Source organism: Carassius gibelio, chromosome B8 (genome assembly GCF_023724105.1).
Source record: "Carassius gibelio isolate Cgi1373 ecotype wild population from Czech Republic chromosome B8, carGib1.2-hapl.c, whole genome shotgun sequence".
Classification (NCBI taxonomy): domain Eukaryota; kingdom Metazoa; phylum Chordata; class Actinopteri; order Cypriniformes; family Cyprinidae; genus Carassius; species Carassius gibelio.
This window is the reverse complement of record NC_068403.1, coordinates 24093708-24107753: the sequence shown is the minus strand read 5'-3', so window position 1 is coordinate 24107753 and position 14046 is coordinate 24093708. Positions and strand designations below refer to the sequence as shown.

General features: G+C 37.3%; 1 pseudogene; it reads right to left on the bottom strand.

Moving 5' to 3' along the window:
- The window catches only part of LOC127964187 (calcineurin-binding protein cabin-1-like), a 72507-nt pseudogene that overhangs the window by 45280 nt on the left and 13181 nt on the right, over window positions 1-14046 (bottom strand).

The following is a 14046-nucleotide window of genomic DNA, read 5'->3' as shown; positions in this document are numbered from 1 at the left end:
ATTACAAAATGGATAGTTATGATACTGGGTGCTGATGGTTAAAACAGACATCCAAAACACACAATATAGTAACAGCTACTGCACAGATATTGAATAAATCCAAAAATGTCAAATGTTTTTCATAATCATTTAAGTACTTTTATAATAGCAATACAGTACTTAATTTTCTCCTCTTTTGCATTAATTCTATCACATCTGAAGGGCTTACGTGCACACCACTGCTATGCCTAACAAAGGCCTTCAGCCCATTTGAGCAGGAAGTTGAGTTATTTAGCAGGGGGTTTTACATGTTGACCGCATGTAAAGTAAGTATGGGGAATCCCCACTGACCCCATGTGCACACCTATCAACACATATCAACCACAAGTCAAAAAACAAACTGCAGTGGATACATTAGGCTTTAGGCAAGTGTACGTGGTTTGTTTAGTGGTCAGGGGTGTTAAATAACATTCTGGCACAGCATTAAACTTGGCACTACTGCTCTTTTTTGCACTCATGAGGTGAGTGGGCCAGTCGTAATATCTGTAGGTAGTGGAATGCACCGTGCATAGGCTTCAAACACACACACACACACATAGAGACACTGGTGAAAATGATATCATCCTCTTGGCTCAGTTAGTATAAGAGATAGACACTTATCTGCTGACGCTGATGTTCTTGTACAGTAAATGGTTGTTATAAAGCATATGTGTTAGGTCTGGGACAATAAACTGATGCAGAATCGATTCGTGGATCAATTCTTAGATTTTCAGAATGCATCGCGATTCCTCTGGAATAGATTCTAAGCTTAGATTTTAACAGCAGATGGTCCTCTAATCTATTTTTTATCCGCACACTAAAATGCTCATGAAGAAGAGTGCTAAAGAGTGCTTGTGTGTTCGGCCAGTGAATGTCTAACATGGCGAGAAGTTTCACTTTCACTACACTTCCGGCTTCTGAACTGGTTGCAGTTACACTCTGATTCCATATGAGGGCGCACACAGGACGAGTGCAGAATGAATGGAGGTCAATGGTGCTATACCCCTCAAAATCCAATTTTCTCAAGATATAATTTTTTGTCTAGTAATTTGAATGTTATATTCGAAAGGAGATGCAAAGAAATTACACATTGCTGGGTGTTAGATTTTTTTAGAGTCACTTATTTGCTTTAAAAAGTCTTTTAAAATGTCAATGACGTCATACACATTCACATTCATTAGCAGAATGCTAGCGTGTTATGGGCAACAACAACTCAACCTGTAAGAAATCGAAAGGACATAAGTACTCGTTCATTCAACTTTCTCAATGGCAATCGGGTGAAAGGAACAAATTTAGCCGTCTAGCCCCATAGACTCCCATTCATTTTGCACTCATGGCGATCGCCCCCAGTGGAACTCTGGTGGTACTGCAACCAAAATTCGGTACCATAGGACTTAAGAGGGAGTGGGAAGGCTCTCTGTAGACAGGCTCTGGCTCGGCTGAGCCATGTAATTTCACTTCATCTTAGAATGCTTTTATGATGCAAGATTCACACAGCCCACTGTGAACACCTTTGTAATTCGCTTCAACCTTTTCGAATTTTATGAATGATTATTTTAGGTTCAAGTGTGTGCAATGATTTGGAAACGAGCAGAGTATGGGTGTTTCTAAAGCATGCCGTGCCATCTGCTCTTCAAAACTAAGCTCAGACTCGATTCAAGAAAGAATCGAGATGCATTCAGAAAATCTCAGAATCGATGCTGAATCATTTCTCGATTCGCGATGCATTGATTTATTTTCCCAGCCCTAATAAGTGTATATCTGTTTTTGTGTCAAAACACTTCCCAGTGTTATGTACAGAGACAACTATAACTACAAGCCATTTGCGGTATGATATCCTAAAATGATAAATTCAGTGGAGATTACAAAACATTGTTTGAGCAGCCCAACACTGACAATTGTAGGGAAGAGACTAAAGTAGGTGAATCTCATTAACACGGTCAAGAAATGTCATGGTTAAACTTCAAATCAATGAGAAATAATCTGCATGAAGAAAATGAAGCCTGTTTCAAAGCTTTAGTAATCTATTGTAAATTGAAAAATATAATTCCGATTAGTATAATGTGAACTATGTTTATTATTAAATGATTACTATACTGCATATTAAACCATCTTAGACAAACATCTGTAATTAGTATTTTAGAATGATTTTAATACAATTATTTTCACACTGCAATAATGAGACAGAGTAACATTTATTATTATTATTATTATTATTAATACTCATTGGCCTGTTCAACCAATTGCAAAAGTTAGGAAGCAGCATTATTCAGTAAATACATTATTATATTACATAATTTTTGATTACATTTTGAATGAGATGTTTTTACATATTTTTTACTGCTATAATTTTTTAAGTTATTTTTTTATATATAGTTTTAAGTTTTGCTTTAAGCTTCAGTTTATGTAGTTTCAGTTACATTAGTACTTTAACTTTAACCGTAAGAAATGTTGCCATGGCAATTAACGGAAATAAAACTGACATCTCGTCACTAAAGCTGGTTCTGTGATTAGTAGTAAATTTCCATCAGGTGCTTTCAGAATGAACACCCTTTTTTTACTAAAAAGAGCAGCAGTTCACTGACAAGCCACGCAATACCATGCTCATTATTGGAGTTAAATCGCCTGTGATTATCAACGCAATATTGCATAGCTTGTCAGTGAACTATGGTTTTGCACAGCCCTTATAAAGAGAATACTATACAGCATATATACTATACTATACATACCTCATACAGCATACTATAACAAATATTAATGTTTTACTGTAAAATAGCATATGTTACTTGAAACAATAAATTATAAATATACTAATAATAATTGTAGTGTGATGATCAAGGCTGATATATAATCCGATATTGGTAGCACTTTATTTTACAGTCCTGTTCCTCATGTACATACTATGTACTTATTATAGTAATTACAATAACTATGTAATAAATAGGTACTAACCCTGAACCTACCCCTAAACATAACCCTACCCCATTGTAGTTACCTTGTATTACCAGAACTTTCTTAGATAAATACACTGTAAGTACACTATAAGTACATGTTAGTACACGTACTGTAAAATAAAGTGCAACCCCGATATTTGACATTTTTCAAATATCGGCATCAGCCGATATTTTTCTGTTTGACCAATGTTTTTGAGGGAGGACTTTTATTTTAACAGCACTGTAGTAATGTAGTACTTACTTGTACTCAAGAAAAATATTGAATTACTTTTACTTAAATTAAGAAATTACTACATTTCTAATATAAACAAGTATTAAATATGTAATATGAAACGTAATGCAGTTAAAAGTACAATATTATCCTTTGGAATGTTTCTAAAGAAACACTTATAATGTACAGACAAACTTTTACAGCAGACTAAAAATACTTCACTACTGTCCACCGCTGGTTTATTGGTTTGTTTTCTCCCCTCTTCCCACCCTCTACACTCCAACTTTTCCACGGATGTACATGCCGAAATCGTACATGTTCAAATCTGAGGTGTGAACAACCAGTGCTAAAACGGGAGTTTCATGACACTTTACAAAAAGTTTCTGTTTATCGCAGTACTTTAGAAAATCAGATGTGCCCACGGGAAGAAAAATTTAACTGTACTATATATATATATATATATATATATATATATATATATATATATATATATATATATATATATATATATATATATATAATAAAAAGATCCCTACTTTAGTTGACTCAGGCCAAAGGCAAGTTTGCATTCTTGTAATTCAGTGGCACACAATTGATTCACTTGCGCACCTTGTGTGTCCTGCTGTAGGCGTACAGGTGGGCCAGATGATAGAGACTCTTGTAGTGTTGCGGGAAGTGACTCAGACACAGGAAGAGAGACCTCATACACACATGCACTAGTGTTGTCCTCTGCTCTCTCTGTCCCGGTGGCAGACACTTAGGCAGCTCTATCACCTCCAGCAGCTCTGGCTTGCGCTTGCCCTCACTGGAGGAGCTGGTCTGGGGGTGAGGTCTGTGTGGTTGGGCGGTGTGCAGCGGATGAGGTGGAGCTTGGGTCGGGGTGTCTGAGGTAAAAGTTTTGGGAACGGAGGCCTCAGGGGATGTGTTGGATAAGGTGGTGTCCGAAGACTCTTGTGTAACTGAAGATTCTTGAGAGAGTGTGGCGGAGCTGATATCCATGTTCTTGTCCTCCAAGGGTCAGTGGGAATTCAAGAGGGCAGAGGTAACCACCAGCTGCAGATATTGATTTTAAAAAGCAGCAGAATAGAAGATAATCTACTGCATTTTGTGCTATTGGCAAGACAATTAAAAATGTAACAAAAATTCTGTACAAAAACACTTCTTTACTACTGTACATAAGTTTGGGGTTGGTGAGATTTTTTTTTAAGTCTCTTAAGCTCACCCTGCCTGAATGTTTTCTCTTTGAATACTTGTAAAAATGTAATTTCATTCCTGTGAATGTTCACCATTATTACATTACAGCATTGGTACAGTTTTCAAAGGATCCTTTTAGTTCAATATTTTGTGGAAACATTGAGATATTTTTCTGTGATGCAGCAGAAAAAGTTCCAAATAAAAGCATTATACATGGCGCTTTTAATTGATTTAATGTGTTCCTGCTGAAGAAAAAAGAAAAGAAAAAGCTTCTTTTTCTTTTTTTTTTAACAAGCTTTTGAATGGTTGTGTAATAGCATAAAAAGAAACATGTAAAATAATAAATATTAAATATTAATACCAAATATGAAATCATTTTTTTCACGGTGTAATGAGACTTTGCATTATCTAGGTGTTTATAAGAACTGGGATCAATACCTGCGTCATCTATTGTGGCCGGTTTCTCTTTTCCAGTGGCATTTGATTCTTCCGGAAAAATACTACACTTTCCAGGATCGACCTTGTGGCTGCTGTCCTGTGAGCTGGTGGCATCCATGAAGACATCCTGCAAGGAGTCTGACAAGCCAGCAACACTGTCCTGACTTTGCTCTGATTTTAGGGAAAAAATATACCACACAATTACACTCATTCAACAAGACCTTAATCCTCTCTCCTTTGTAAATATTTATAAGTCGTGGCCTAATGGTTAGAGGGTTGGACTCCCAATCGAAGGGTTGTGGGTTCTAGTCTCGGGCCGGACGGAATTGTGGGTGGGGGTAGTGCATGTACAGTTCTCTCTCCACCTTCAATACCACGACTTAGGTGCCCTTGAGCAAGGCATCGAACCCCCAACTGCTCCCCGGGCGCCGCAGCATAAATGGCTGCCCACTGCTCCGGGTGTGTGCTCACAGTGTGTGTGTGTGTTCACTGCTCTGTGTGTGTGCATTTCGGATGGGTTAAATGCAGAGCACAAATTCTGAGTATGGGTCACCATACTTGGCTGAATGTCACTTCACTTTTTTTTACAATTAAAAACACCCTTTGTTCTGATTGTTTCAGATTCACTCAAATTGCAAAATCCACAAATCGACAGAGATCCCAAGATGAATGGTGTAAAAATCCTCCAATGAACACAAGGCTGGAAACATTTGCTGGATTGACAGATTTACAAATGGTAGCTTTACCTGAAGAGCAGGCAGGCTTTTGTTGGGACAAGGATTTGGATTTTAACGGAAGAATGGAAATTAGGATTTGTACCTGAGAGCATTTACTATGATTTTTTACAGATTAAAGGAACAGTAATAGAGTGCTGCAAGAGTGAATCCTATAACCCAGAAACCAGTTGAGTGGGTAATTGGATTTTATGAATGGGTTTTTGGTTAAATGTCTGAAATAAGGTCTGTGTTTAACATAAGCCCAAGAAGTGTCAATGTTTTTCTATGACATAAAATGTATCAGTAAAGTTGCATTTAATGGTCATTTTGTATACAAATGTATATTTCTGACCAACTTTTTGCACTTTTGATCTTATTTCTAGTGGGAAATCAGTATTATAGTAATTAAATATTAATTAAAGGCATTTTTTACTTTCGGCAATTGTATTTAGGCTTCAAAGTTAATATTTTGTTGGTCACAGAGCTTATTTTCTGCAATAATCCAAATCACAATTCCTAAATTAAAAAATCTTATTTGATTTGTTTGGAGACAACCACGGTGATGCCAACTTTTTAATTTTTAAAAATTAAAAAAAAATACATCACTGTAGCACTCAATTGAACACCAACATGAAAATTCTGTCAAAATTTACTCACCCTCATGCTCATCCAAACCCATATGCTCTTAACTTTCTAATGCCGAATACAAAAAGTTTTGCTTCTACGTGCTTGAAAGTCAATGAGGGGAAAAATGACTTACATTTAAGAAATTATTCACTGATTATATTTCCTATCACAGTAATTCTCATATATCATTTGTGCTTTATTGAAACAGCTGCATGGGCTTTCTCCTTGAAGTCATACAGGTTTGGAAGGAAATTAAGGTGAGTAATTAACGAAAGAAGAACTATTCCTTTAACAGGTGCAAGGATTTTGATCCAGGTCTGAGGTCAGAGGTTACAGGGCAAGACCACAGGGGGCATGTTTCAATGCCATGTTGAATCAGCCTGCTCCTGAGGTAGAGCAAAGCGCTTGGAAATATTGTGCTTCTCAGCAAGCCCAGAAGAGTAAATTAGTGTAATTCCTCTTGTGCTGCCCGCAAACAAGCAGAAAAAGAAGCCTCTGAGCATGCTGGGAGTGTCAGCATTTGGCACAGAGGGTAGAAATTCATTAGCACACACCATCACCTCCATGACACAACAAAGTTCGGTGGCAACACCCCCCTCCCCTCCTCCACAGAACGCCAACGCACCCACACACTCAGCATGAAGGAGAAAAATGGCGCTGTGTCAGCGCAAAATTGCAGCCTCCTGCAGAGCGCATTAGCAGCTTTAGACCAACATTGCCAGGAGGCACATTAGTTGGTCTGCTACAGTTTTCAACAGGAGCTCAAGAGCATGTTAAAGACACAATAAAGGTCTAGACGGGACCCAGTTATGTGTTGGGAAGCGCTAGACAGGAAAAACTTATTGAAGGAAAAATTGATCTGATTGAGGGGGGAAAATCACCAATAGAGCAAGAGTGTTGTCAAATTAATTGCACAGAAGAAAGGACCATTTGTTTTGAAAAGGACAAGTGTTACTGCATAACAATCTCTGATGTAACCCACAGTAAATATCAGAATGGGGTTACATCAAAAAGCAGAGCAAACTACATTTCCATTTTCCAATTTACAGTTACCACATTCACACAGCAGCAGAATACGGTTGTCAGTCCAGTATTTTAGTCCTTAATACGGTTACGTTCACACACAGTACGGTTATTAATGGGTGTGACAACCACACTCTGGAACCGAACTCACATCCGCATTCTCGAAACACAGCAGGACTGGAACTAGATGTCTGTCATGTCATACAGTGTGAGCTACTCTGCCACACAAATGTGGGTCTACTGTGTGTTGTGTGTTTTCGGTAACTTGCAGTGACTGAGAAATGAGCCGCGTGTCATCTGAAAGTTTTAGATCCCATCAGTTTTCCCCCCGAGCTGCTCCCTTCAGTTGTGTGTTCAGCGCACAATTCAAATACTCCTGGGAGAATGCTGCTCTCCACCCAAATATAAAAGCTAGTGTCGGTTAAATGAAGATCTGACGAAAGAACTCATGGCTCGATTGGACTCTCAGAAGTCAGAAGTGACAAAACTTTAAAACGTTATTGTATTATGGATGTTGCCATCATTGATTTTACTTTGTTCACTGTTGCTATAGTAACTGGTAAGGACCTTTATACCTTTATACAGACAGTTTTCCAAATGTAACTGTAAGCTGCTGTGTGAATGGTCCATTTCGGGACTTAAACTTGTAAGTAAATGTGGTTGTCAATCCCTAAAACTGACAGTGTGAACGTAGCCTTAGAAATATTGAGAGAATCATAAAAATGTCCAATGAAAGAGCTCTACAGTCTTCACACATTTTAAGCAAAAAGAAATATTTTCCTTTCAATGCGGACTTACACAAAAATGTAAAATGTGTTACAATGTACATTCTTAGTGAAATTTATCAAAAAGTCGTATTATGGCAGGTGCTAGCTACATAATTCTACACATCAGCAAAATTTGGCTAAAGAATGATGTTAAAGGGATACTCCGCCCCAAAATTAAAAGTTTGTCATTAATAACTTAAACCTTTAATGGGTTTGGAACAACATTAGGGGTGTTTGTCTTCGGAACACAATTTAAGAGATTTTTTGGATGAAAACCGGAAACTTGTGACTTTCCCATTAACTACCAAATAAATTACACTGTCACAGTCCAGAAAAGTATGAAAGGTATCATCAGAATAGTCCATCTGCCATCAGTGGATCAACCATAACATTATGAAGCAACGAGAATACAAACCCGATTCCAAAATAGTTGGGACACTGTACAAATTGTGAGTAAAAAAGTTATAGAATAATTTACAAATCTCATAAACTTATATTTTATTCGCAATAGAATATAGAAAGCATATCAAATGTTGAAAGTGAGACATTTTGAAATGTCATGCCAAATATTAGCTCATTTTGGATTTCATGAGAGCTACACATTCCTAAAAAATTGGCAGAGGTAGCAAAAAGAGGCCGGAAAAGTCAAATGTACATATAAGGAACAGCTGGAGGACCAATTTGCAACTTATTAGGTCAACTGGCAACATGATTGGGTATAAAAAGACCCTCTCAGTGTGGCAGTGTCTCAGAAGTCAAGATGGGCAGAGGATCACCAATTCCCCCGATGCTGTGGCGAAAAATAGTGGAGCAATATCAGAAAGGAGTTTCTCAGAGAAAAATTGCAAAGAGTGTGAAGTTATAATCATCTACAGTGGATAATATCATCCAAAGATTCAGAGAATCTGGAACAATCCCTGTACTTAAAGGGTTAGAAAATTATGTCTTAATAACTCCATTATTCCAAACCCGTAAGACCTCCATTCATATTGGGGAAAACAGTTTAAGATATTTCAGATTTAGTCTGAGAGCTTTCTGTCCCTCTATTGAAAGTGTGTGTACGGTATACTGTCCATGTCCAGAAAGGTAATAAAAACATCTTCAAAGATGGTTTTATTCAAAGAAGACCTAAGACAGTTGAGCAACTAGAAGCCTGTATTAGACAAGAATGGGACAACATTCCTATTCGCTTGTTAAGTCTGATGTCACATAGCAGCGCTTCCGTGTCCAAACGCTCTATCAGTTACCACGAGAAAACAACAAAAGGTGCTAATATAAACTCACAATGTGATACAATACTAGCGAAAAAGTTATAATCTTAACCTTTAACTCCATACCGAAGACCCAGATAGGCAGACAATGAAAATATAAATATAAAAAAATATATATAAAAATTATTTGTGTTTGGGACGCTGTGAGCACGGAGACTGTAGTGTATACCGTAAGTTTGAAAGCGTTTAGCTTAAATTATTAATATGAATAAACAGTGCTCATAAACGGCTGCTGAGGTCGTATTCTCAAGTGAAGCGAGTTGAGGCTTGGACCCGGAAGCAGCGCTTCTTACGTCATCACTTAACAACCGAATTCCTAAACTTGAGCAACTTTTCTCCTCAGTTCCCATGATGTTTGCAGATTGTTATAAAAAGAAGAGGGGATGCCACACAGTGGTAAACATGGCCTTGTCCCAACTTTTTTGAGATGTGTTGATGCCATGAAATTTAAAGTCAACTTATTTTACCCTTAAAATGATACATTTTCTCAGTTTAAACATTTGATATGTCATCTATGTTGTGTCCTGAATAAAATATTGAACACATCATTGCATTCTGTTTTTATTTACAATTTGTACAGTGTCCCAACTTTTTTCCAACATTTCCAACAACCCTAAAACACTACATAATGCAATGTGCAATGCAACATACAGGTAAAACACTTGAAAAAGACCTTTTAAGATTTTAAACAATGGAGAAGTGCTAAATAAAGTCACAATCGCAGATGAATTGCCTTCGATTATGAAAATGCATATTGCATAGCTTGTCAGTGAACTACGGCTCTGTGTATTAAATGGCGCTCCATCTAAAACCACATGATGGAGAATTACTACTAATCACTGAAACTGACGAGATGCGCATGACAATCACGTGTGATTTATCGTGCAGCCCTAATCCCTAAACTGTATGGTTTCCTTGATTTTCTGAAATTCAAAAGGGAAACCAAGCCCTTAACACTCGCTATTGAGCTCTATGGTGCTCAGGGTGCTTGACCACTGGAGTTTGTTGGGAAACTAGAGCCCTGCTTTTGGGGAGTGATGGGTGAGACGGAAGTTTTGTGCTATTGGTTGTGCAAGGAAGGGCGTCTGTACCATACACAGGACCTGGTCACAAAGCAGAGAGACAAAGGCAGTAGTCATGGTCATGTGAGAAGTCAGCTCTAGAGGAAATTCAATTTAGAACACGTTTCATAATCTGGAAAGTCATTCAGTTGTATATTTCATGTACCACTGTAGCGTAAATAGAGGAGATCTTTCATTTTCTGTTGTGATGAGAAAAGAGGAGCTTTTAGAGGTTATTAGAGTGACTCTCAAAAAAAAACTAACCGTGTCCGAGTCATTTTCACCATATTTGGAGGGAAATTATGCTTAATTGTGTTAAAATTGATGCCTCGAACACAAAAACAGACATCATCTTCTTCATTCAGAATAGCTTTTCTTTTGATTTTGAGGTGAAATAAGACCTGCTTGTGTTTTCATCACATTCACCCAGGGCCCCGATATACTTCAAGCAAAATCCAAGTGGTGTGACAGCATTTCGAACAAAATTAAGCCAAAGCGAATTTCACTTTGAGATCATTTTGGGAGTTCAGGAGCTCTACCTTCACTGACATGCAAATCTCCAATTATTGTCCATTTTGTTACTTAAAGAAAAACATGCAACACATATTTACATATTCATCTAAATGAAAGAACTTCACTGTGAGTTTATCGGGGACTTTCAAATCAACAATAGTACAATAAGTCTTGAATACTTGTATCAGCTGATAAGAAGCTAAACTCATTCACACACTAACATTTGCAGAAAAAGCAGCTGAAACTTCCCAATGTCTTTACCAAACCACATTATTCAGAACAACCCACAAGAACAATCTCCCTTGCACATGTGAGCCACAGCAGACACGTTGATCAGATGTAAGTTTGCACACAGAGCAGTGCAGAGTGCATTGTGGGAAGTCTTTGTTGAATCAGGGTGCTGACCCATCATCCATCCATTAAGAAGCAGCAGGTGGGAAGCAGGTCAGAGGTAGGCGAAGAGGAAGCATGCAGGAGGCAGCAGGGAGACAGGGAGACTAAGGCCCCGCAACCTTGCGCGTGGTACACAATCGAACATGCAATAATACATTTATTAATCTGTGTTAATGTTAGTTAATAAAAAGGCAATCGTTCAGTGTTTGTTCATGTTTTGTTGCTGTTACGTGACGTAGAGGCGTCTGACTAAGGGGGAGACGTGGGCTGATGACGTCATCGTTTCTGAAAATATACGGATTAGCCGTCCAGACGAAAACGCAAAGACGGCTTTATCAAATTTATCCACTTTGGGACCCGGTTTCAAAAAATAGCGGTTTCACCTTACGAAAACGCCTAAAGCGTGTGAACGAAACGCCTATGCAATAAAAAATTTTGCGTATTCACAGAAACGCGTCCCCGTTTGGACAGGGCCTAAAGCAGGACATGGGAACGACTGAGGAATATAGGCAATGTCACAATGTTCACCTTAAAAAAAATTAAAAGAAATTCACAGTTCAAATCTGCAGAAAGCCAATGGTGAAGGTTTCAGTGAGGCACTGAGATGAGTCCAGCCATAAAAAAAATATAAAATTAAACAAATACAACATGAAAACAATCAATGTCACACTACATATTATTAATAACTAATAAACTGGAAAAATGAAAATAGTAAATAATAGCCAATAAAGAAACGACACACCTCTTAAGGGTCGCTCACTCATGAAGTGTGTTCTAGCACTGTTTTTCCTGGGGGGGGGTTTTCAGCAACTTACATCATGAGTAAAAAAAAAAGTTAAAAAGCACCCATTACAATTCAATTCCATTAGCATTTTTTTATGATGACTTAACAAATTTTAACAAATAATTTTTCATTAATTGTGAAACACATCTGCAATTTACAAATTAGCAAATAGAGCTGTACGATTAATAGAAATTAAACTGGAAATGGATTTGGCAAAGGCTATGATTTTTTTCATGCACAGCTTGCAAGTGAAGCATGGTTCTGCGATCAGTAGTAAGTCTCCATCTGAAGGCCAGAGGGCGCTCTATCAATGAAACGCTATAATGCACATCATTCCAGGAAAATCCCATATAGGTAGCTGAATAAACAATGTTGCCAATTTAGCAATTTTGTTGGTAGATTTAGCAGCTTCTCAGATTAACCTTGCAACTTTTTCTTCCAAAAGCGCCTAGCAACAACTTTAGCTGTTTTAAAATTTGATTTGGCAACTTTCAGTAACTTTTGATAAATCAATAAAATGATCAAAAGGTACACATTTTCATATAAATTACACAATAAGAGGAAATCAAAGATTCCTACCAGTACATACATCACTAAATCATAAAGGTACTGTATGCTTTTTTAAGTTTTTGACTCTACTAAAGCATAAAAATACCATAATATGTTTGCAGATATTTAAGAAACATGCTAAGTTGATCTGAAATACAATGCTACAGTCAGCTATTCTCCTTTGAAAATGTGCGTTCAGGGCCGGAAAGTCGGTCTCTTTTTTGGTTTGTGAAACCTGCCCACTGCCAGTTTAACCAATCATATTTCGGCAGCCTGGATTGGCGGAAAATACAACATATCTCATATCATTCTTTATCAAGTGCGTTTGTTCTTGTTGGTGATTTCAATCTGGCAACCTGCGTCCTCTGAGGAGGGGAGGTCGGGTGAAAAAAACCCTCTCCAATATTTTGAATTTGGTCTGCAAAACCTAGTTCAACCACTCGGTTTCAATCCTACATACAGCACCTTTAAATTAGCTGCTATTTGTAATAATTCAATAATAATTAGGTGTGTTCAGCTTAAAGCAGCACTGCACAGACTCCATCGGTGTAGGATATCAAAGTTGTTGCTGATCAGTTAGCATCACACTGTAAGAAAAATATCTCGAAAAATGGTGAAGGTACTAGTTATTTTCCAGGACATTACCCATTATACCCATTTAATTTAAAATGCAGGTAAAAAACTGAAAATCCAATATGGAAAATTCCTTCATATTAACATAGACTATTTTTACAGACTTTTCTTAGAGCATATTAACTACTAATACACTGCTTACAACTATAACTGTTCAGAATGTGCAGTTTTACATGATAGCTAACAGCTGTAGTTAATAGATTTTGAAATTTCATAATTGCACTAAACTGAAAAATTTAATCGCAATTTCGTTTCGATTTCTATAAATTGTGCAGCTCTAGCAGCTAAATTTCTAATACTCTTTACCTACACACATATTTGATTTATATAGCTACATCATATGTAGGCTACATCTCAAAAACATTGTCCATTCACAGCCATGCAAGCCACATGCTATTCAGCATTGATGAACACAACGAGAGCTGAGCAGTTTAGCCCCTGACAATCCACCTAAAGACTGAAGTGACTAAATCTAAGAACTGGGTTTCAGAAAATGAGCACACCAAGCTGAAATGTGCTTCAGCAACTAGGTCAACGCCACCATCTGACACAGTTTCAAAAATACTGACTCCATTTCATCAAAACAGGCCACAATAAATATTTAATCAAGTGTCCTATGCAATGCCCCCTTTCAAACTACTACTACTACAAAATAAAACATCTCAAACTCAAATATTCAAACTATGTGAATTTGAAATGAGATAAGAAATAATTTTCATATTATTTTTGAATAATTTGTTTTCTCAAAAACATGGTTAAACCTGAGAACTGCTAGATGTTACCACAGTATAGAAATGCTTAAAGCTGACAAATAGCACTATGACACTTTAAACATTAGAGACCAAATTGAGCTTGTATGGTATTATAAAAAAACAGATTTAAAATGGTATAAAT